Source organism: Panthera leo, chromosome B2, assembly GCF_018350215.1.
Source record: "Panthera leo isolate Ple1 chromosome B2, P.leo_Ple1_pat1.1, whole genome shotgun sequence".
Classification (NCBI taxonomy): domain Eukaryota; kingdom Metazoa; phylum Chordata; class Mammalia; order Carnivora; family Felidae; genus Panthera; species Panthera leo.
Window position 1 is genome coordinate 50,893,991 of NC_056683.1, and position 20,514 is coordinate 50,914,504.

At 42.1% G+C, this 20,514-nt stretch overlaps 1 protein-coding gene and 1 long non-coding RNA gene across 6 annotated transcripts in view; one reads left to right on the forward strand and one right to left on the reverse strand.

Annotated features, from left to right (window-relative positions):
• The window catches only part of KLHL31 (kelch like family member 31), a 196,554-nt gene extending 177,299 nt beyond the window's left edge, over positions 1 to 19,255 (reverse strand). For all 5 annotated transcript variants that reach the window (XM_042939071.1, XM_042939070.1, XM_042939069.1 and 2 more), the window contains exon 1: positions 19,213 to 19,255. The gene's annotated coding sequence lies outside the window, so the exon portion shown is untranslated. The remainder of the gene's footprint in view (positions 1 to 19,212) is intronic.
• Positions 138 to 3,023, forward strand: LOC122220037. The gene is made up of 3 exons (XR_006202652.1): positions 138 to 263; positions 1,508 to 1,594; positions 2,895 to 3,023. It is a non-coding gene; the product is annotated as an uncharacterized LOC122220037 (long non-coding RNA).
• Positions 19,256 to 20,514: the final 1,259 nt, after the last annotated feature.

Here is a 20,514-nt window from a genome sequence, read left to right on the forward strand (position 1 = left end):
ATTTTTTTTTTTTTAACGTTGAAAAGAAAGTTTCTAATTGTAAAAGTGCTTTCACCCTCCCTGTGTGTGGCCTTGGAGCTGCCCCACCCTTTTTCCCATCACTGCTCCTACCACCACCTTTCACCCCACAGATGGTGGGTGGTTCAGGACAGTGGTGGCTTTCTCCTGTCACCCCTTGGCAGTCCCTTAAGGACCAACTCGTGACCTCAAGGTGCCTTACCTGAGGCAGCCATTCAGCAGTGTCTGAGATACTCATCTTGGTGGTAAGTTACAGTGGCAGATGATGTTTCTCTGTTATAGCATCTCTTAGAATGCTTGTTTCTGATGCTAACTCTGCATTCAACATGAAAAGGAAATGTGTCTCTGAAGGTAACAAGGGACGCTGAGGCGTGCAACCTTTGTTTCTAAGGAGGAGATTATCTGGGGGGGGGGGGTGCAAAACAACCAGCAGAACACCCAAAGGATGCAAAAAGTCCATCAAAATCTGGGAGCAGCTCTCACTCTGGAGCAGATAATAAAAATGAAAGGAAAGTAAATCTTTAAAAAAGAAAAAAAGAAAACGGAAGGACTTAATGTTGGCTATCCAGAAAGTCAGGAAAAATGATATATTAAAATTTTTTAAAATATTTATTTATTTTTGAGAGAGAGACAGACAGACAGAGCGCGAGCAGGGGAGGGGCAGAGAGAGAGGGAGACACGGAATCCAAAGCAGGCTCCAGGCTCTGAGCTGTCAGCACAGAGCTCAACACCCACTAACCGCAAGATCGTGACCTGATCTGAAGTCAGACACTTAACCAACTGAGCCACCCAGGCGCCCCAAAAGGAGATAATTTTTGAATGACATTTTGTCCTAAGTCTGCTAAAGAAAAAAATAAGAGAGAACTAATATTCTGGTGGAACAGCAAGGCCCCGGGCATTTAGAAAAATATTCCCAGAGCATTTACATGGATTTTAAGACCATAACAAAACAAAACAAAAAAACCCCACAATGCTTTGCTTTTTTTTCTTTTAACTCTTACTTAAGATACTTCTAATATATAACCTTATCCAAGGTTAAAGCAGGAATGAGAAGTACAGCCCATCCCATTTTAATGAATTCACCCTGGTTCCCAGAGATCTCAGCCATCACCCAGGTGTCTACTTGATATAGAGCTAGGCTGCCACCAAGTGGCAGACTGTGGTTGTTCCTGCTCTGTCTTCCAGGAAGTATAACTGATTTTGTGTTTCCAGGGCGTGACCTTTGGCAATTTCCTCTCTTCTGAAGTCAAGTCCAAATCTAAAATCACACTTTAAGTGTCCCAAACCGCTTTTGCTGGTTGATTTTTTTCCACCAAATAAATAGGCATTGGAGCTTGCTGGGGCCCTACTCCTAACTTCTTGAGAAAGGGGTTCAGAACAGTCCAACATCCAGTTAACCATCAGATTAGTTGAGAGTTTCATTTGTAAAGTAAATTCAACTCAGACTGTCTCACACCCAAAATCTGAATTTATTTTCTCCTGTAACTAGGAAGTCTGGCTGTGGAACTGGTCTCAGAGACCCCCCAGCACCCAAGGCATGTGTGGCGTAGGACACAACTGGGAGTCACAGAGCAAGGTTTGTTTTGTTGTTCCCTTGTGCTCACGCTCAGCATCCCCACTGATTCAGAGGTCGCCTTTCCTCAAGAAAGGATCAGGATTGTTATAGCAGGAAAGCAAAGAGGAAATGTAATGCTTATCTTTTCAATTTCTAAACATATTTAACAATTTTCCATAACACAGATTTTTGAAAGAAAGCTTTGGATCTGCAAAACCAGAGAGTTCTGAGAGAAGAAAGACTTACCGAGAATCAAAAGAGCTAAACTCTAAAGGAATCAGGGGGTAGGGGATGTGCCTTGACCAGTAGGTAGAAGAGGAAATAGTTGGCGCTGGTCCTGCAGACCAAATTAGGATTGCCCAGATGTGGAGTTTGAAAGAGGAAGAGATGGAGTATGCTCTAGAGGGAAGCTGGTGATCCTATGAATGGAGGAGCGCACCTGGGGGGGGGGGGGGGATTTTCCCAAGAGGCTCTGGGGTCAGCACTGGGGTACTGCCCAGCAGCATTTGAGATTAAATACCTCGTTTGAATCTCCCACTGAAATTTAAAAAAAATACATATTTTAAACAATCTTCTTAAAAGCATTGATGACCTGGAAAAAATGTAAAGAGTATTGAGGATAAAAGCTATCATAGAAACATGAAGTGATGAGAACATAGATGTTGTTCTTCCGAAAGGAGTAAATGTGAGTTTTGAGTTTTAAAGGACTTGCTAAGGGGCACCTGGGTGGCTCAGTTGGTTGAGCATCCTCACTCTTGATCTCAGGTCAGGTCTTGATCTTAGGGTCATGAGGTCAAGCCCCACATTGGGTTCCATGCTGGGTATAGAGGACCTACCAGTTACAGAGTACAAGAAAAAAAAGCCCCATAAAATAGGAGACATCACCCTGCGTTCTGTAAACAGACCTTCCATCACCAGCTTCATAATTTTTTGGGCCCCATGCAAAATGAAAATGTGGGGGTCCTCATTCAAAATTATTAAGAATTTTAAGACAGTAACAGCAGAGCATTAAACTAAGTAAGGGGCTCTTCTGAGCTCACTGTCCTATGCAACCCTTTGTGGAAGGGTGAAGTAGATGTAAGCCCAACTCCCACCAACCCCAGCAGACTGCCTTTCTAAACAGTCACAACACAGCCTTCGTGTGAGTTTGTAACTGAAATTCGGACTGTCTGGGTTATCCCAAAATACCTCCAGCCAGGAATTTAGTGTAAGGGAGACTTGGGTTGGTAATCCCACAGGGCACTGTACAGAATCCAAGACAAATCCTGCTTGATAGAATCCAACTTCAATCCAAAGACTAAATCAATCTCCTTATTTCCAGATCCAAGTAAAACAGTTCACAGCTACAAATCATATACTACACAAGGAAGCAAGCTACCATGAACAAGAACCAACAGAAATAAGAAAATTGTAAAACAAACAAAACAGAGCTACAAAACACCGAACATTAAAAGGCAATGTTTTTTTAAAATTAAATTAAATTAAATTAAATTAAATATGTAGTGTCCCGGTGTGCCACTCCACTACAGTTTGGCAAGATATTACCATGGGAGGAAACTGGGTAAACAATGCATGAGATCTCTTTGCATTATTCCTCACAACTACATGAGAATCTGCAATTATCACAACATAAAAAGTGTAATAAAATTTTGAGGGAAAACTAGATAATATGAAAAGTGAATAGGATAATTAAAAGGATGAACAAGTAAAAATTTTAAAGTAGGTAGAATTGAAAAGAAAGAAAGAAAGAAAGAAAGAAAAGAAAAGAAAAGAAAAGAAAAGAAATGAACCAAAAAAGAAAAGAAAAAGAATTAGTTAACTAGAAGAATCTTCCAAAGAAATTTTACGAATGCAGCTCAGAGAGAAAAAGAGACGGAAAAAGCTGACACGTTAAGAAATGAGTGGGGCAGAGTGAGTAGATCTAACATGTCGAATTAGAGTTCTCCATGAAGAGGAGAAGGTCAGAATAGGAGAGAGGAAATACTTAAGGAGATGACAGCTGAGAATTTTCCACAATTGGTGAAGGACACTAATCCACACCAAACGTCATAATAAAAATAAACGACAAAACAGCCATGGTGAAGACAGGATTACTTCCAAAGGAACAAAATCAGACCAGTGACTTGTTGACAACTCATTTAGAACCTTCCCGCATGCACTGAAAACCTTTCAATAATTTCCCATCAGTTTCTGGGTACAGGCTAAAATATTTTGCACGGTCTACAATGCCATACGTCAACAGTCTTCTTTAGGAGCCACTGTCACTTCAGCAATCTGTGCTCCATGGTTTTCTTCCAATTTCTGGTATAACTGCCATATTCCCTCCTGACTGGAAACTTCAGACATTCTGTCACTGTCTGAATCACCCACTCCCTCCCTCCTTCACAACTGTTTCTCACCCTGCAGGACTCTGATAAAACATCTTTTCCTTAGGAAGTGCAGCACACAGTTGTTGAATCTGTGTTTGTTTTTTGTTTTACAACCCAACATCTGAGCTCCACCTCAAGGGGATTCTTATAAATTGTATCCTTTGACTGATAAGGCTTCAAATGTCATATTCAGAATAGCTATTAGAAAGTATTCAGCATATGTAATACGACTGCCAATAACTGAAACTTATTTTCTGGTGTGGTTTAGTAAAATGTCTCCATACTGAATAGTGAAAGTTTTGTACTTTTTTTTTAATCAAGAAAGTGTATTTTTCTTATGTGAACTACTCTATCTTCAAATTTTCTAAATTCCAGTGTAAATTCAGTTGAAGATAACTATTTATGTGAAACACTTCTACAAAGTGGCAAGGCCATTTTTAAGAAAATAGGATCAAGAAGTCGCTCTTCTTTTTACATGTACAAAAAAGGTAGAAGTTATCACATCCATAACATGTGCCAGAGTCTTATTGTCTCTTGGTGCTATAACAAATCATTCTTCTGTCTTTTCAAAGCAAGATGATTTGGTCTCCAAATACATATGGGTTTGGTGCAAGTACAAAGACCTTTGTTTGGGGTAGTCTGGAAGCATTCAGTGAGTTTTCAGGTGGAGGATGATATGCAGAGTTATTAATTTAAATGATGCTCTTTATTTGTTTTATTTTTAAAAATTCCACATGTCAGTGGAACCATATGATATTTGTCTTTCTCTATCTGACTTATTTCACTTGGCATAATACCCTCCAGGTCTATCCATGTTGTTACAAATGGCAAGTTCTTGTCCTCTTTTATGGCTGAGTAATATTTCAGTATGTGTGTGTATGTGTGTGTGTGTGTGTGTGTACCACACCTTTATCTCTTCACCTAACAATGGACACATGGAGTGCTTCCATATTTTAGCTATTATACATAATGATACAATAAACATAGGGGTGCATAGATCTTTTTGAATGTTTTCATTTCTTTAAAAATAATTTTTTTTAACGTTCATTTTTGAGACAGAGAGAGACAGAGCATGAATGGGGGAGGGTCAGAGAGAGGGAGACACAGAATCCAAAACAGGCTCCAGGCTCTGAGCTGTCAGCACAGAGCCTGACGCGGGGCTCGAACTCACAGGCTGTGAGATCATGACCTGAGCCGAAGTCGGCTGCTTAACCGACTGAGCCACCCAGGCGCCCCCTCATGTTTTCATTTTCTTTGGGTAAATATCCAATAGTGGAATTACTGGATCACATGGCATTTCCAATTTTTTGAGGAACCTTCATACTGTTTCTACCATGGCTATACCAATTCCCATTCCCGCCAAATGCACAAGTGTTCCTTTTTCTACACGTCTTTGCCAGTACTTGTTGTTTGCTGTCTTTTTGATCCTAACCATTCTGACAGATTCTCACTGTGGTTTTGACTTGCATTTCCCTGATGATTAGTGATGTACAGCATGTTTTCATGTGTCTGTTGGTCATCTCTATGTCTTCTTTGGAGAAATGTCTATCCAGGTCCTCTGTCCATTTATTACTTTTTTGGTGCTGAGTTGTATAAGTCCTTTGTATATGTAGAATATTAACCCCTAATTGGATATATCATTTGCAAATATCTTCTCCCATTCAATAGGTTGTCTTTTCATTTTGTTGATGGTTTTCTTTGCTGTGCAGAAGCTTTTTATTTTGGCATAGCCCCAATAGTTTATTTTTGATTTTGTTTCTCTTGCCTTAGGAAACATATCTAGAAAAATATTGTATGGCCAATGTCAAAGAAATTACTGCCTATGTTTTCTTTTAAGAGTTTTATGTATTAGTTATTGTTGTTATCTCTCAGAGTGCCTCATTTAAGGTTTGGGATATATGTAGTGACTGAGATGGCCTCTCTCAGAAAAGCAGAGAATTTGACTCACATTTAAGGTGATAATATTTACCTTCCAGAACTTGTTTCTGCAAAGCCCAAATCATTGAGAACATTAAAAAAAATCAGTTAGGTCATAAGAAAACAGAACACAAATAATAAGAAAATCTGCCCATAATTATTTCAACCTTTTATAAATCTAGTCAGATGGAAATATACTCATTGAAGGATTATCAGAATAGGAACTATGTTAAGTCTGCAAATGAAGGTATTAAGAAATCTAATTGTGTATCCCCTAAGTTTTGCTTGGAAGAGAGCAGGCCTGTTCTGCAGCCTAATGCTCATCAATCTCATGATATGTACCAGACATAAATTCAGAAGTGTTATTAAATTTTATGTCATAATTCTGTTGCTGATAATAAAATAGAACCATAACTAAAGACTAAATTCATTGATTTTTTTTAAAGTTCACTTGTTTATTTTGAGAAAGAAAGCACAAGCAGGGGAGAGGCAGAGAGAGAGGGAGAGAGAGAGAGAATCCCAAGCAAGTTTTGCACTGTCAGCGTGGAGCCTGACTCAGGACTCGAACTCACTGAACCATGAGATCATGACCTGAGCTGAGATCAAGAGTCAGAGGCTCAACCCACTAAGCCACCCAGGTGGCCCTCATTGATATTTTTATTTGAAAGGCAGTCCTGTACTTTAAGCATGTGTGCATTTATGCTATACCCTAGAGAGTTAAAGGACCATCGGTCTTAGACATCACAGAGTTGTGATGTGGTGTTTTTTTTGTTCTTGTTATTTGTTTTGTTTTGTTTTTGAGGAGGCATAAAAACATGGTTTATTCCAACACTGCAATGTGTAACAGGAGAATGGGAGGGGAGGTTGGTGGTGGGTGTGGATTCCCAGACCCTCTCCTCCATCACCCAGCTCCAGACCAGGCTGGAGCTCTAGGAAAAGGAGGCTTTGGGGGTTGAAGTGGGGGGTAGACTCTGCTGGGTTACCATTGGGAGGGTCACAAACAAGGGCTAGAGTTGGAGAGGATGTGGTTGGTGGCACGTGGGGCTGGTAGTGAGGTGGGACGGGGTGGGAAGTTTTGGCCTGATGTTGGTTGGGATCAAGGCTAGGGCAGGGGGAGGCGGGGCTTCCGTTGGGAGTGTCCGAGGTTAAAATAGGGAAAAGCCACCGAGGGTGGGAAAAAGAGGAGGGTGTGTCACAGTTTGACGTCAAGGGTCACAGTCTGCTCAGGGCACAGTCTGGGATTTGGGTCACGGTTTGGGGTGAGGGGTCACAGTCTGGGGCCGGCTAACCATTTTTAGGGGTCGGAAGTCACAGCCTGGGGTCAGGGGTTTCTGTGTGGCAGGGTCAAGGTCTGGGGTCACAGTTTGGGGAACGCGTCTCACAGTTTTGAGTCCCAATGGGTGAAAGGTTAAAAACGGGCATCCCCAGAGATGTGGCTGGGGCCCGGGAGGTCACGGAGACCAGGAGGCCGCGGCCTGGGCTTGGGGGTGGGGCGCGGGTTCGACGGGTCCCCCCACGTCTGGAGCCATCTGGTGACGCTAAAAAGTCGTCAGCAGGAAAACTGGCACTTCTCTCCTCAGGCTAGGGGCTGTTTCTCAGGATTCTCTTCTCTCCATGGATCCAGGCTGGAGTTGCCAGGAGAGGAACTGGAAGCCGATGCGGGCAAGAGGCCGTTACCCTCGGAGGCACTGTTCCTGACCAGGGGCCACCTTGTCCTGGCTGTCCTCTGCTCCTCGTCCAGCTTGTCCTTCCACCTGCAGGTCTGACCAGCCCACAGCAGCCAGCCCTTGGCTGAGGCCCACAGAGGTGGGAGTATCCTCGGTGGAAGAAGCTTCCACAGACCTCTCTGGCAGCTGTCCCTTGCAGGTCCCACCTCGGTGGCCCACACACAGCTTGCCACACACTCCCACAGGCTTAGACTCAGGCAGGACCTGGTGCTGCTGTGTCTGTTAGTGACTGTTTCTCGGCTGTGCCACTTCTCCATGCAGACCTTCCTCAGCTCCCAGCACCTCTGACATTCTGTAAGCTCCACTTTGAATATTAAACTTACATCTCTGTAAGACTTGACATGGCTCTGTTTTCCTGCCTGAACTCTGACTGATACGTTTTAAGTTTGACTTTGGTTAAAAAAACAAAACAAACAAACAAACAAAAACTTGGGTGATTAGTTAGGGGATGATGAGATCAGATAACATTCACTGGATCGTCTCCAAACCTTTAAGACAGAAGTCACCGTGGCTGTGTTGATTGTGAATAAAAGTGTGAACTTGGCCATCAGACAAACTGGCTTCACCAATGAATAACTATGTCATTCTGGGCAGCTTATTTGATCTCTCATATTCCATCTCCATAAAGCGTGGAATTGATCACCCCTTGGTCACAGGATTGTTTTAAGGGTTGCATAAAATAATTCATGTAGTGTTTAGCCAGTATCTAGCGCAAAGTTTAAAAATTAAAAAAAGGTACTCTCATATATCTCTTATTTCAGACTTGAGAGTTTCTGGGAATACTGCAGAAAAAAAAAATACTCTAAAAACATCTCTGCTTAACCTAACTATTAATGCTAGATAAGGAATTTGTAAAAGACCTTTAAAAATGGACAGTTAAAACTGACAAAGGAATAAAGAAAATCCTCAAAGGTGATGCATGTATAACACACGTACATATATAGCACAAATACAGAAAAGAAATTAAGCACCGGAGCCACTGGCTGCTGTACGGACATTTCTCCACCTAGTGGGACCTAGAATTTTTTTTTCTAAGTTTTTTAAAAATGTTCATTTATTTTTGAGAGAGTGCAAGCAGGGGGGAGGGGCAGAGAGGGAGACAGGATCCAAAGTGGGCTCTGTGCACTGACAGCAATGAGCCTATGGGGTGCAACCTCACGAACCCGCAAGATAATGATCTGAGTTGAAGTGGGACACTTAACTGACTGAGCCACCCAGGTGCCCCCGCTCACCCAAAATGTTTCTGTCTGAGAATAATTGACACATAATGTTACATTAGTTTCAGATGCATGACATAGTGATGCAATTTCTCTATTCATTTTGCTGTGCTCACTGCAAGTGTAGCTACAATCTGGGGACCTAGAAATTTGATTTTAATAGCATCTTGAGATCCAAGCCACGGGGAAGACAGGGGGCCCTGTAAGGTAAATATTTGGATGAGAGAGCCCCATTTAAGTCAGCCAATAGGGACCCCAAAAGGAACTTGGAGGGAGGGAGCACTGCCATTCCCCGAAGCTCCCTGTGCCATCACCTGACACTGGCTGCATCCTAACATCGCTGTTTACAAGGTGGCTCTCTCCATTAGCATCCCCATTACCACTCCCTCCCTTTGCCCTGGATTTGAAGGTAGTAACCACTCTGCTGCTAATGCTCTGCTTTACTTTTGGCGCTCTCTCTCGTGTGCCCCTGCACCTTTCCCACACATTAGTAAATAAACCCTCCTGGGACTTGGGCATGCTACCTGTTTCCTGCTGGGACCCTGACTGAAACACTTTCCAGCTTCTCCAGGACACGATGTAAAGTCGTTGAGAGTTAGAACTCACTTTTTCTTGCTTTGAATCTCTCTTACAGTGCTCCATGCTCGGGGGGAAAACGTTCAATAAAGGCTGTGAGAAGTACTGGCATTACAAAATATGAACATAAAATATGTGATCGCTAAAAGTCTTCCTTGGAAGTACTCTGTTTCCATCCGAGATGAAATGATGAGGGTTGAATGTTGCTCTGTCTCTATTGGAGCCACTGTGGTCCACGTGAAGGTGGTTTCTTGGGCTAGTTGTCATGTGACACAAACCTAGGTCTCCACGGTTCCCTTTGAGTTGGCTGCATGAAATCACTGCAAGTGGGGAATTATTGGAAGTGTTTGAATAGACCTAGGAAGGCCAGTGTAGCCCCTGGGCAGCTAGCTTTCTATCCCTGAAGTGGACGTGTGCCATGTTGCTACTGAGGTAAACCACTTTCCAAATAACCTCAAAATTCCCTTCTTTCCTTCTCTCTGAAGGAGCCAGCTGTCATGTTCACTACAAGATAGTGTCATTTACTCAAAGATGTTTGAAGCAAATGCTACCTTTTACCTTTGGTTTCTACTCTTCTCCCGGTAAAATTCCAAAGGAACCTTCCTTGCTGGATCCTTTATTCTGTGCTTGTTTTATTAGGAGCTACCTATCAACTGCTGCAGTGGCTGAAATATTGAAATGCTACCAGCGTCTGAGCTGGGGCTGCTGCTCTGCTCTGCCCTCTAGTGGCAGCAGGATGTCAGAGCGGCGGCTCCTCTAGCCTCCTGCGGCTGAGGCTGCCAAGGCTGAACCTTCAGCCCCGGGCAGTTTCTCAGTAATGGAGTTCTTGCTTGATGCAGCTTTCTTTCCAGAAGAGGATCGACTTTAAGGGACAGCAGCTGTCTTGGACCCTCGTTTGAATCAAGGTGCCCAAGAAATGTAGGCCATCCTGATGCGTACAATATGCTACTTTGGAGTAACTACTACGGGATCCAGGCCCTTTAATGTGAGCCTACAATTCAGCATGCTGGAAAAAGGATGTCAAGATGTCAGGGATGTGGCAGGGTCAGAGTCCCGTCTTCACCATCACCTCTGTCTTTCTCTGTCCTCTTGTACTCCCTCCTGATGGGGAATGTATTAGTCAGTCAGGTTCTCCAGAGAAACAGAAACAATAGTAATCTGTCTATGTGTCTATCTATCTATTTATCTGGAGATTTATTATAAAGAAGCTGGCTTACACAATTACCAAAACTCAGAAGTCCCATAATCTACTGTCTGTAACTTAGAACCCCAGGAAAGCTGATAGTTACAATTCCAGTCAGAGCCTGAGAACCAGGAGCTCCAATGGTGTAAATCCCAGGCCAAGGGCAGGAGAAGACCCATGTCTTAGCTCAGTCAGGCAGACAGAGAGAATTCAACCTCCCTCTGTCTTTTCATTCTATTCATCTTCCCAGTAGGTTGGATGATGTCCACGTTGGGGAGGGCAACCTACTTTACTCCGTTCACCAGTTCAAATGCTCCTCTCCTAGAAACACCCTCAACAGATACACAGAAATAATGTTTAATCAGATTATCTGGACCTCCCATGGCCCAGTCAAGTTGACATGTAAATTCACCATCATAGGGAAAAATTATTTGAAAGACAATGCAACATGACAAAATTAAGGAATGTGCTAGCATAATAATGAGAGCAGGCTAATGGTAGCAGTGTCAGCCACATAGATGCTGTAAGATAAAGAGATGAAAATTGCCAACCATCACCACATATACTGTACAAGATAGCACAGAGGGGGCTGCCACCCAAAGTCCAGAGTGAAGCGGAGAAGGAGCTTCAGAGGCTGGGGCATCTCACTCTGCTCTTCAGAGATGAAGCTGGGAGCCCCAGGGAGGGGCAGAGTGGGAGCCAGAGCATCCCGAAAGGATGATGTAAGAAAGACCAGAGGGAGGGGTGCCTGGGTGGCTCAGTCAGTTCAGTGGCTAACTTCAGCTCAGGTCATGATCTCATGGTTCGTGAGTTCAAGCCCCGCATTGGGCTGTCTGTTGTCAGTGCAGAGCCTGCTTAGGATCTGCTGTCCCCTACCTCTCTCTCTGCCCCTCCCCTGCTCATTCTCTCTCTCTCTCAAAAAATAAATAAACATTAAAAAAAAAAGAAAGACCAAAGGGGGGAGTTTTCAGATGCCCTTTTGGACTGGCGGGGGGCGGGGGGAACTCCTAGAAATTTAAAGTCTAAATAAAAAAAAAAAAGACTTATGAACAGTAAAAATATTTTGCAATGTTTTCTACCCTCTGTTGATTCATTTTAGTTGTAACGTTAATTTCTTTGTGATAACATATTTTACCTACAAACCATTCCAGGTGCAAAAAGTTTAACACAGGGTTCAGTTCATTCCTGGTGCTCAAGAAAGTGAAGATGCCCATAACCTAATTGGGATTTTGTGTTTTCCCTGTGGAATGTCATCAGTGTATAACTCAATATGCCTCTACCCTGACTTCACATTAGAATAATCTAGAGATTTTTCTAAAATTAAATCACAACAGGGAGGGGTTGTGGGGCTCGACATTTGCATTTTAGAAGGTCCGCAAGTAATCTTGGTGTTGCCAAGACTGAGAACCACTCTATGAGCACTTCAGGCACATTCGGTGGGTTAGCTAGACATTTGGAGAAGGGGAGACAGGTTCTAAAATGACTCCTAGACTGGCCTGCAGGGGTCCCAGATGCACCCCTGCGCACACAATAAGAATGATATTCAAATGGCTTCTTTCAGTGCAGTGTGGTCATGTTATTGTTTTCTTCCTAAATTGCTTTTATCCCAAACCTTGTGAAATCTAGAAAAGTGCATAGTTGAAAAAACCATGGTTTTTCTGTACCAGCTATTGACTTTTCTCTCTTATTTTGCATTTGGATATTTTTTTTTCCTGTTACATATTCTGTTGCACTGAAAGCACTTTATCATATTTACCTACTAACTGGATTTTTCTCACCTCAGCCCCCTTGTGAGAAAATGGAGATTTTTTTTTTCCCCAACAAATGTGTGCAAGTGAGATCCTTGGAAATAAGCAAGTAATCACAGATTAAACCTCTTTCTGCCTTGTCTTTCTCCTTCCCTCAGTGACTTCTGATTTGGTCCTTGAGCCTCTGGCACATTCACTTATTAAATCTGTGGGGAAATAAATGCTACCTGCTCACTCACACCCAAATCTGGCTTAGATTCTCCTCTGAGCTGTACTGCATTTAGAAAGCTGTATTCTCTTGATTAATTCACCTGTGTTGGCCTTGCTCCCTAAACTGTAAGCCTGTAGAAGGGAATACGCGAGAGCTACTTGGATTATTTTCTCAGTGCCTACCAGTCTCTGGCACATGGAAAGGGCTGAAATATTTTAACAGATGAAAGTTATCAAAGGCAAGATTCTCTTCTTCAGTGAAATACTACATTTCAATGCAATTGATGCCGTGCGTGCCTGCTCTTCCCTCTGCCCCTAACCTTCAGAGGTGATGCACATGTTGGGTGAAGTTAAAAGGTGGAGAGACTTTTCTGTGCAGAGAGAGGTCTGCCCAGCATTCAGCCCTTCCTTCAGAACTGGTCTTTCAACTTTCCGCTGGGGAAAACGTGTGGAAGTGGTCTGCTCCGCCCTCTAGTGGTGGCCAAGTTGCAGAACACCTTCAAAGACTAGGAATTACTACTCTGTAAAAGCTCTCCAGAATAGTATCGAAACTCCAGTTAGTATAATAATCTGTGTATTATATATACGTTGTTATCTGAGCCTTCATTTTCTGTTTTTTATAAGAGGCTTGCAGTCCTTTGGTCAAAGGTCTGTAGTCATACATGGGAGGATGTCTCCAGAAGGGTGTTTAAGATCAGAGTCCTTACCACTCTAAATATTGGGTGTCCCAGCAGCCCCATCAAAGGGGTACATAGGCCCTTTTGAATGTTTTCTCCCTTCCATACCCAGGTGTTTTCCCATATGGCAAAGGGGTACCTGTGCAGATCAGGTTTGGTAAGGCCCCAGGTATTACAGTCCCTTAGGGTAAAAACTCAAACACAATTCTACAATAACAATCCAATGTGGTCCGGAACAGTTGATCCATTATATACCCCCAAGTGTTTAAACAAGCCTCACTGACTTAAATAAAATTACTTTGTTTCTGAGTTTTGCTGTTGTTGATAGCAGTAGTGGTGTGGTAATTTTTTGTTTGTTGGCTTTTTAATTCAATCATGACAATAGAAACTATTGCTGGTGCTTGGGGGAAGAAATCTAGAATATCACTGAAGCCAGCAGCTTTGTGGAACCTACCACATAAAATATGTTGATAAAGGTAAAGGACATGCTGATTCTAATCTGACCTTTTCCAGATAGGGGCTATGTAGAAGATGAGGGAAAATAGGGGAAAGAACGTAGCATCTGCAAAGAGAACAGGCCCACTGCCTGAGAACGGTGCTGTCTTCTGTGGACGGCATTTTGTTGGCAAATTGCAAACACTTTCTCCAAATTGCAGGCACATTTTGAGTCCTGACAATGTGGCTCATGAGGCAATTTGTAGTCAGTTTCTTTCACAAAATGATGATGTTTAAGAACATCTTGTAATTAGGTCAAAGGAAAACAGTGTTTATTCTATGAGCTGAGAATAGGCAGCATGTCTGAGTTCTAATTAACCCAGTGGTTGATTCACTAATGCCAAGCGTCTGTTGTCAAGGAAGATATTAAAGCAGTTCCACAGGTAACATTTTGCAAGGGGCTTCTTTCTAACAGCAGTTTACATGGGCAAACGATGGTAGCAATGCATACCCTAACCCAGTCTGATGAAATGTTTACCTACTAATTGGATTTTTCTCACCTCAACCCCCTTGTGAGAAAATGGAGATTTTTTTTCCCCAACAAATGTGTGTAAGTGAAGTCCTTGGAAATAAGCAAGTAATCACAGATCAAAGTATTAGCCCATGCATTCTGAACAAGCACAAACAGCAAAGCTCAAGAGAGAAAGCTCTGTTTTGTTTTCAATGCTAGATCACAATCGGCTCCTTCAGAGCCCCAGAGAGCCAGAGTCAGAACAGGCTGCCTCGGGAGCTCTTGTTCCACATTATGCTTTCCTTTTGCAGAGTTAAGGCTTTGACTGAAATGCTAATTGTGAAAAAAATCTCCTCGGGAGCTTGTAGGGTTCCACTCTGTCCCACTTGGAGATAGTTATGAAGTCCCTTTCTGATAAAGCTCCACAATCCTACAAAAAGTCAGACTAATTAATGAAAAAACAGGACTTCACCTGGTACCTCAAAGTTGAAGGATGGAGTAGAAAATTAACCTTAGTCACTTCAGTGTGGCAGACATGCTAGGTATTCCTGCTGCCCAAATACCTCTGTCCATTCTCGATAACACATTAAACACACACACACACACACACACACACACACACACACACACACACCTTTTAGTCTTTTTGGGGAGTGTGTTTCCTTCCTGATGTTTCTTCACGTGGGAGGCAGGTTAAGGAGAGAAGGGATTGTCTAGGTGGAGGGAAGAGGCTGGATTTAAGAACCTTAACCCTTTTCCAGAGGCACGAACCTAGACATAGCAGGACTCCAGTCTCTGCAAATTTAGACAGATACCCAAGCTATGGCTCTCATGCTCAGTGCCTCACTTTCCCTCCTGTGCAGGCTGCCACCCTCAGTCCTGACTTCCCTTTACTGCCTCTGTGACCATCCTCCTCTTGAAGGAAAGCTGCCTTTGGAATAGTCTGGCCTCCTTGGCTCTTGACTGATAAGAAAGGGCTGGAGAAAATCCTGCATGGCTATATATGTCTCTCTCTCTCTCTCTCTCTGTCCATATAAATATGTGTACATAGATATATACATCTTTAGGGTCCTCTCTAATGCAGTTGTCTACTGCCCACCAAAATCTCAAAAGATCTTCCACTTCCTGCCCACCCTTTAATTTTGTTGTAAGACCAGGGAGATCAAATATGAAACCTCCCATTTTAACCTGTGGGTTGCTGAGGCTGAAAATCTGAACAGGGTTGGCCCTGAGCAAAATTGTGAAATAGGTATTAGGTATCTTCCTTCACCTTTTGCTTCTCTTCCCTCCCTGTCTGCCTCCCTTTAATCCCTCTTCTTTGTTTATTCTATGCAGAGCCTTCCAAGAGCAAATTCTCAGCTAGCTCCAAATCCTTCCACCTTACACCTCTTTAACTTATCACCAATAGGGTCTCAAGGCATTTTAATTCCCTGCAGTGACAAGCTGGTGGGTAGGGAATCCTTTCTGTCCCCTAGGATCATGCTTCTGGAGAGCCTGCCTTGGGATAGGTATGGTCAAGTTCTCCCTGGAAACGTCAGGCTCTCCAAAAACCTGTTCTAGCACTCTGCTGCATCACCAGCATAACCTGCAAAATGTGGATTTTCTTTAAACAGAAGATTGGCAATAGTTACTGATGTGAATTTTTCTGTTTTCATTTGCTTTTTTGATCTCAGAGGGATTTCTTATCGCTTTAATCCAAGCAGCTACTGTTTTCATGGGACACAACAATTTTTTCAGATACAATTTTTTTTTCCCAAAAGGAACAAGCATGGATGAACAAAGATCTGGGTTCTCATTCTTACCTGCAAGTGAGTAGTAGTTGTGTGACCTTGAGCAAGTTGCATCCATTCATTCTACAAGCATGAGAACCCTGCTCTGTGCCAGGCACTGGGATATAATGGTGAAGGCGGCACAGGAAACTGATTCAAGAAACAGGACATTACAGCTTGCTGTATAGGAGGTTTGCCCAGGGCACCCAAGAAGAGAGAGGAATGCACTTTGAAGTTTCTTTGGAGGGGGGACCTTTCACAGAGCAGGTAGAATGTCAGCTCTAGTGCTGTGAAAGACTTTGTCAGCTGCACTAGACTGCAGGCTTTTGGACAGCACCTACTGCTTTGAAAGCTGTGTGTTTGAAAAATATATATTTCTACTGGTGGTGATAGTTAACATTTGATCGTGCACATGTGACTTTCGATGTCTAAGGTTGACAAATGTCTCACCTCCCAAGTAATAGACTTTTGAACACTCTAAGTCAAAATCTCTTTCATCTCATTTCAGTTCCATCCTATTTTTGTGACTGCAAATCGATCATTATTATGTTGTTTTATCCAACAAAGCCTATTTAGAATTATCTGAATATTTATTAGTTTCTTTGATTATGCCTTTTTGCATCTCACACCTTCCTTCTGAGTTCAATTTTGTTCTTCTTGAAGTATCAGGGTTTGTTATAGGTGCACCTCTCAATTATTATTATTATTTAATGGTAGTTTAGTCTGGCATAGGATGTTAGCTGGATGACTATCTTCTCTCAGCACCTGAAGATATTATTGCATGGTCTTCTGACTAGAGCATTGCTGTGGAGAATTCTCCGATCAATCTATTTATTGTTCATTTTGGGTACATGTTTCTGACTTTTGCTGCTAAGATCTTTGTCTCTGATATTCTGCCGTTTCACTACAGTGTGTTTCAGAGTGGATTTACTTTTATTTATACTAGTCAGGACTTCCATGAACTTTCTGAATCAGATGACTTATGTGTGTCATAAATTTTGGAAAATTCTTAGTCATCGTAACTTCCAATATTGCCTCTTACTTATTTCTTCGTATATTCTCCTTCGGGAGCTCCTGTTAGGTAACATTTCATCTCATCCCCAATGTCTCTTCATCTCTGTTCACAGTTTTCATCTCGTAATCTCTCTGTGATTCATGCTCACATATACCTCCAGTTTGACAGTGCTCTCTCAGCCCTTCCTAATCTGCCTATTGAGTTTTTAATTTCAAAGAATGCATTTGTGTGTTTCTTTTTTCCCCTCATCTTTGCAGTTTTATTTTTCTCCTGATTCTTATTGTTTTATGCTTCAGATTCTGTGTCTCCCTCTCTCTCTCCCCCTTCCCGCTCACACTCTCTCTCTCTCTCAAAAATAAACATTTAAAAAAATTTTAAAAGAATGTTTGGTATAACTCATTAAGCATTTCTAAGTGTTTTATCATTGGGGGTTCTACAATTTTCTATACTGTTAGAAATGAACACCCCTATATACTCTAAGAAGTAGATCACAAAGGAATTTTAACTAGGCAGAATCATTTTGTTTTTTGTTTTTGGGTTGTTGTTGCTGTTGTTTTGCTTTTATTTCATTTCATTTTATTTTTTATAGTCTCAGGAGTAGAATTTAGTGATTCATCACTTACATATAACATCCAGTCTCATCCCAACAAGTGCCCTCCTTAATGCCCATTGCCCATTTAACCCATACCCCCACCCAACACCACACCAGCAACCCTCAATTTTTCCTCTGTATTTAGGAGTCAGAAATCATTCTGTTATGTGAAAGGGTGATCATATTTGATAGCTAATGTGCTAATGAGAACTAGCCGTGTTTAACATACTATTACCCAAAAAATTGGGAATAGGGGACTTAAATGAATCAAGAACAAAACTAATGCTATTTGAGGTAAGAGGTAATCAAGAAGAAAATGATACAGCTGTAGGGGGCCTCAGAGATTAATGCATTCATTGATTCATCAGTTTTTTTATTTATGTTTCCTATAACCCAGAAACCGCTGGAGATGTAGTTCTTCCCTTTACAAAGCTCACCTGCTGTTGGGCAGCAACACCGTGAACAGTAAACAAATGATTAAATAACGTAGATGGTGATAAAGGCTACAGAGAAATAGAGGGTCTGGGAGGTGTTAGTTTCCAAGAAGTAGTGTCAGCTGAGTGCTAAACATTTAGAAGGAGCCCATCATGAGAAGAGCTAGGGAAGGACACTCCAGTAGGGAGATAGCCTGCAATCCAGCTGGTGGAGCACATAGGGAATCCAAGGGAGAAACCAGAGCAGACAGAGGGTCCTCAGAACACAGAAACTGACTTTGGCCGCAGTTGGGACTCTGATCATACCTTTTCTCTTCTCCAATCCCCAGCTCTCCACATGCCACTAATCCTCTTGCCAGCCGTCCTGTTCAGGCTCATCGTTAAGCAAGCTGTCATCTACCATGTCAAATATTTCTAAGCGCTTACACGAGCCATAAGAAGACGTAGAACACCTGCTTCTGTGGTATTTTATAACGCTGGCTCCAAGTCCTCGGAGCCTTTGCAATTAACGACAATCTATGAGTTCTTGCACCTGTTGTTTTTATATAATTCTGTCCGTGTTCCTGTGAATAACCACTAATTATGTTCTGGTATAACAAATATAAAAATTGCTATCGTGGTTTTTAGAAAACAAAGAAAGTGCTTGATATGTTGATAGAAAAAACCTCTAGCTTTAATTATAAAATTCCCATATACCTTTGTTAGGTGTAGATCTATACAGCTGTGCTTCAGGTTAACCAGAATAAGAATAAATATATACCCATATATGCATGCATACATGTATTTATGTGATAGTATGGAAAGACTGGAATTTATTGTGTTTCTTTCCTCATAATATTACTAATTAAGAGCTCTATATTGTTAACAGTTTTTTAAAAGTATTGTTTACTTGATTTTGCTTTATTTTCATAATAATGACTTGAGGTCAGTAGTATTATCCCCCTTCTTTTACAATGATTTGAATACTGAGTCCTCAAAAACTGGACTGACCTGTCATGGTGGCTCCACAGAAAATATTACTAAGACCAGAGTAAGGGTAAAGTGTGTCCATCTCTGAACATCATCAACATTTACACCTTAATTTGCAATAGTTCAATATTTAAATAGCTATGTAATTTCCTACCATTAGTAGGAAGGTGGCTGTGCATGCCTTTTCTTTTGAAATAAACATTCATTGACCAAGATTTATTATTGAATATAATATCAAAATCAAAATTTTGTCTGTTATACTTAGACATCTATGATTTTATTTTCTTTACCTTGTTTTTCGAAGGCCTTTCTATAGGAAGTCAGGGTCTTCTATGAATTCTACGATGGGATATATTTCTGAAACATTAATCACATGAGAAGGAGTTATTTTCACTAATCCTTTGTGTAGCAACTGAAAACAGATCTCGAGCTGAGTGTTGAGAACATTAAGCTTCAACGTGAAAAACACTCCGTGGGAGGAGTATCCTGGCATAGTTATGGTTTCCTGGGGCACAGACTTAATTTAATCTTAGCATCAGAGCCGCTAATGGTGCGGCTGTTGGCAAGATTAGGATTTGTCAAGTGACTTTTCCCAGTGACAGTGTTGTCTCAGTGCTGGCACTGTCTGCCCATCCCATCAAGTTCTTTCAGTACACACTTCAGGACAAGTTAGAACGGCAAACCAGGGATGGGAAAGCGTTTCTGTTGTATCTATGTTGCATTTCGGGTTTTGTTTTACTTGCTCTAGGTAATTCTCTTTACTTCTTGTCCTTGATGGCAAGTACTCTGTTCTGTGCTAATCGCCTGTAAAACACATCGGTCAGGAAAATCAACTGCTGTGGAATCACACACAGCTGATTTATTTTTTCTTTCTTTTTTTATATTTTTCAGAGAGAGAGAGAAAGAGAGAGAGAGAGAAAGCACATGTGTGAGCAGGGAAGGACAGAGAGAGAGGGGGACAGAGGATCCAAAGCGGGCTTGGTGCTGACAGCAGAGAGTCCGATGCATGGCTCGAACCCATGAACCGTGAGATCACAACCTGAGCCAAAGTTGGACGCTTAACCAACTGAGCCACCCAGGTGCTCCCCCCCAGCTGATTTCTAACCATCACTTGAATAGCTAAGCTTTTGCGGGGACACTTACATGGAGTAACAGCTCTTGGAAGCAAAGTAATGATCAGAATATAAATTTTTTTTTTCAACGTTTTTTATTTATTTTTGGGACAGAGAGAGACAGACAGAGCATGAACGGGGGAGGGGCAGAGAGAGGGAGACACAGAATCGGAAACAGGCTCCAGGCTCTGAGCCATCAGCCCAGAGCCCGACGCGGGGCTCGAACTCACGGACCGCGAGATCGTGACCTGGCTGAAGTCGGACGCTTAACCGACTGCGCCACCCAGGCGCCCCATAGAATATAAGGCCTCCTTATCATCCTTTCCTTATTTATTAAATTTTAGGTGTCATAGAAACAGATAAAAATCCCAGCAGTCACTGCCATGTTGTCACTTGATTGAACAACACTTTGGAAACTGAGACGGTACTTGTCACAAAGAAATTAGAAAAATGTTGTGGGGTCAGGCTATAGTTACTAGG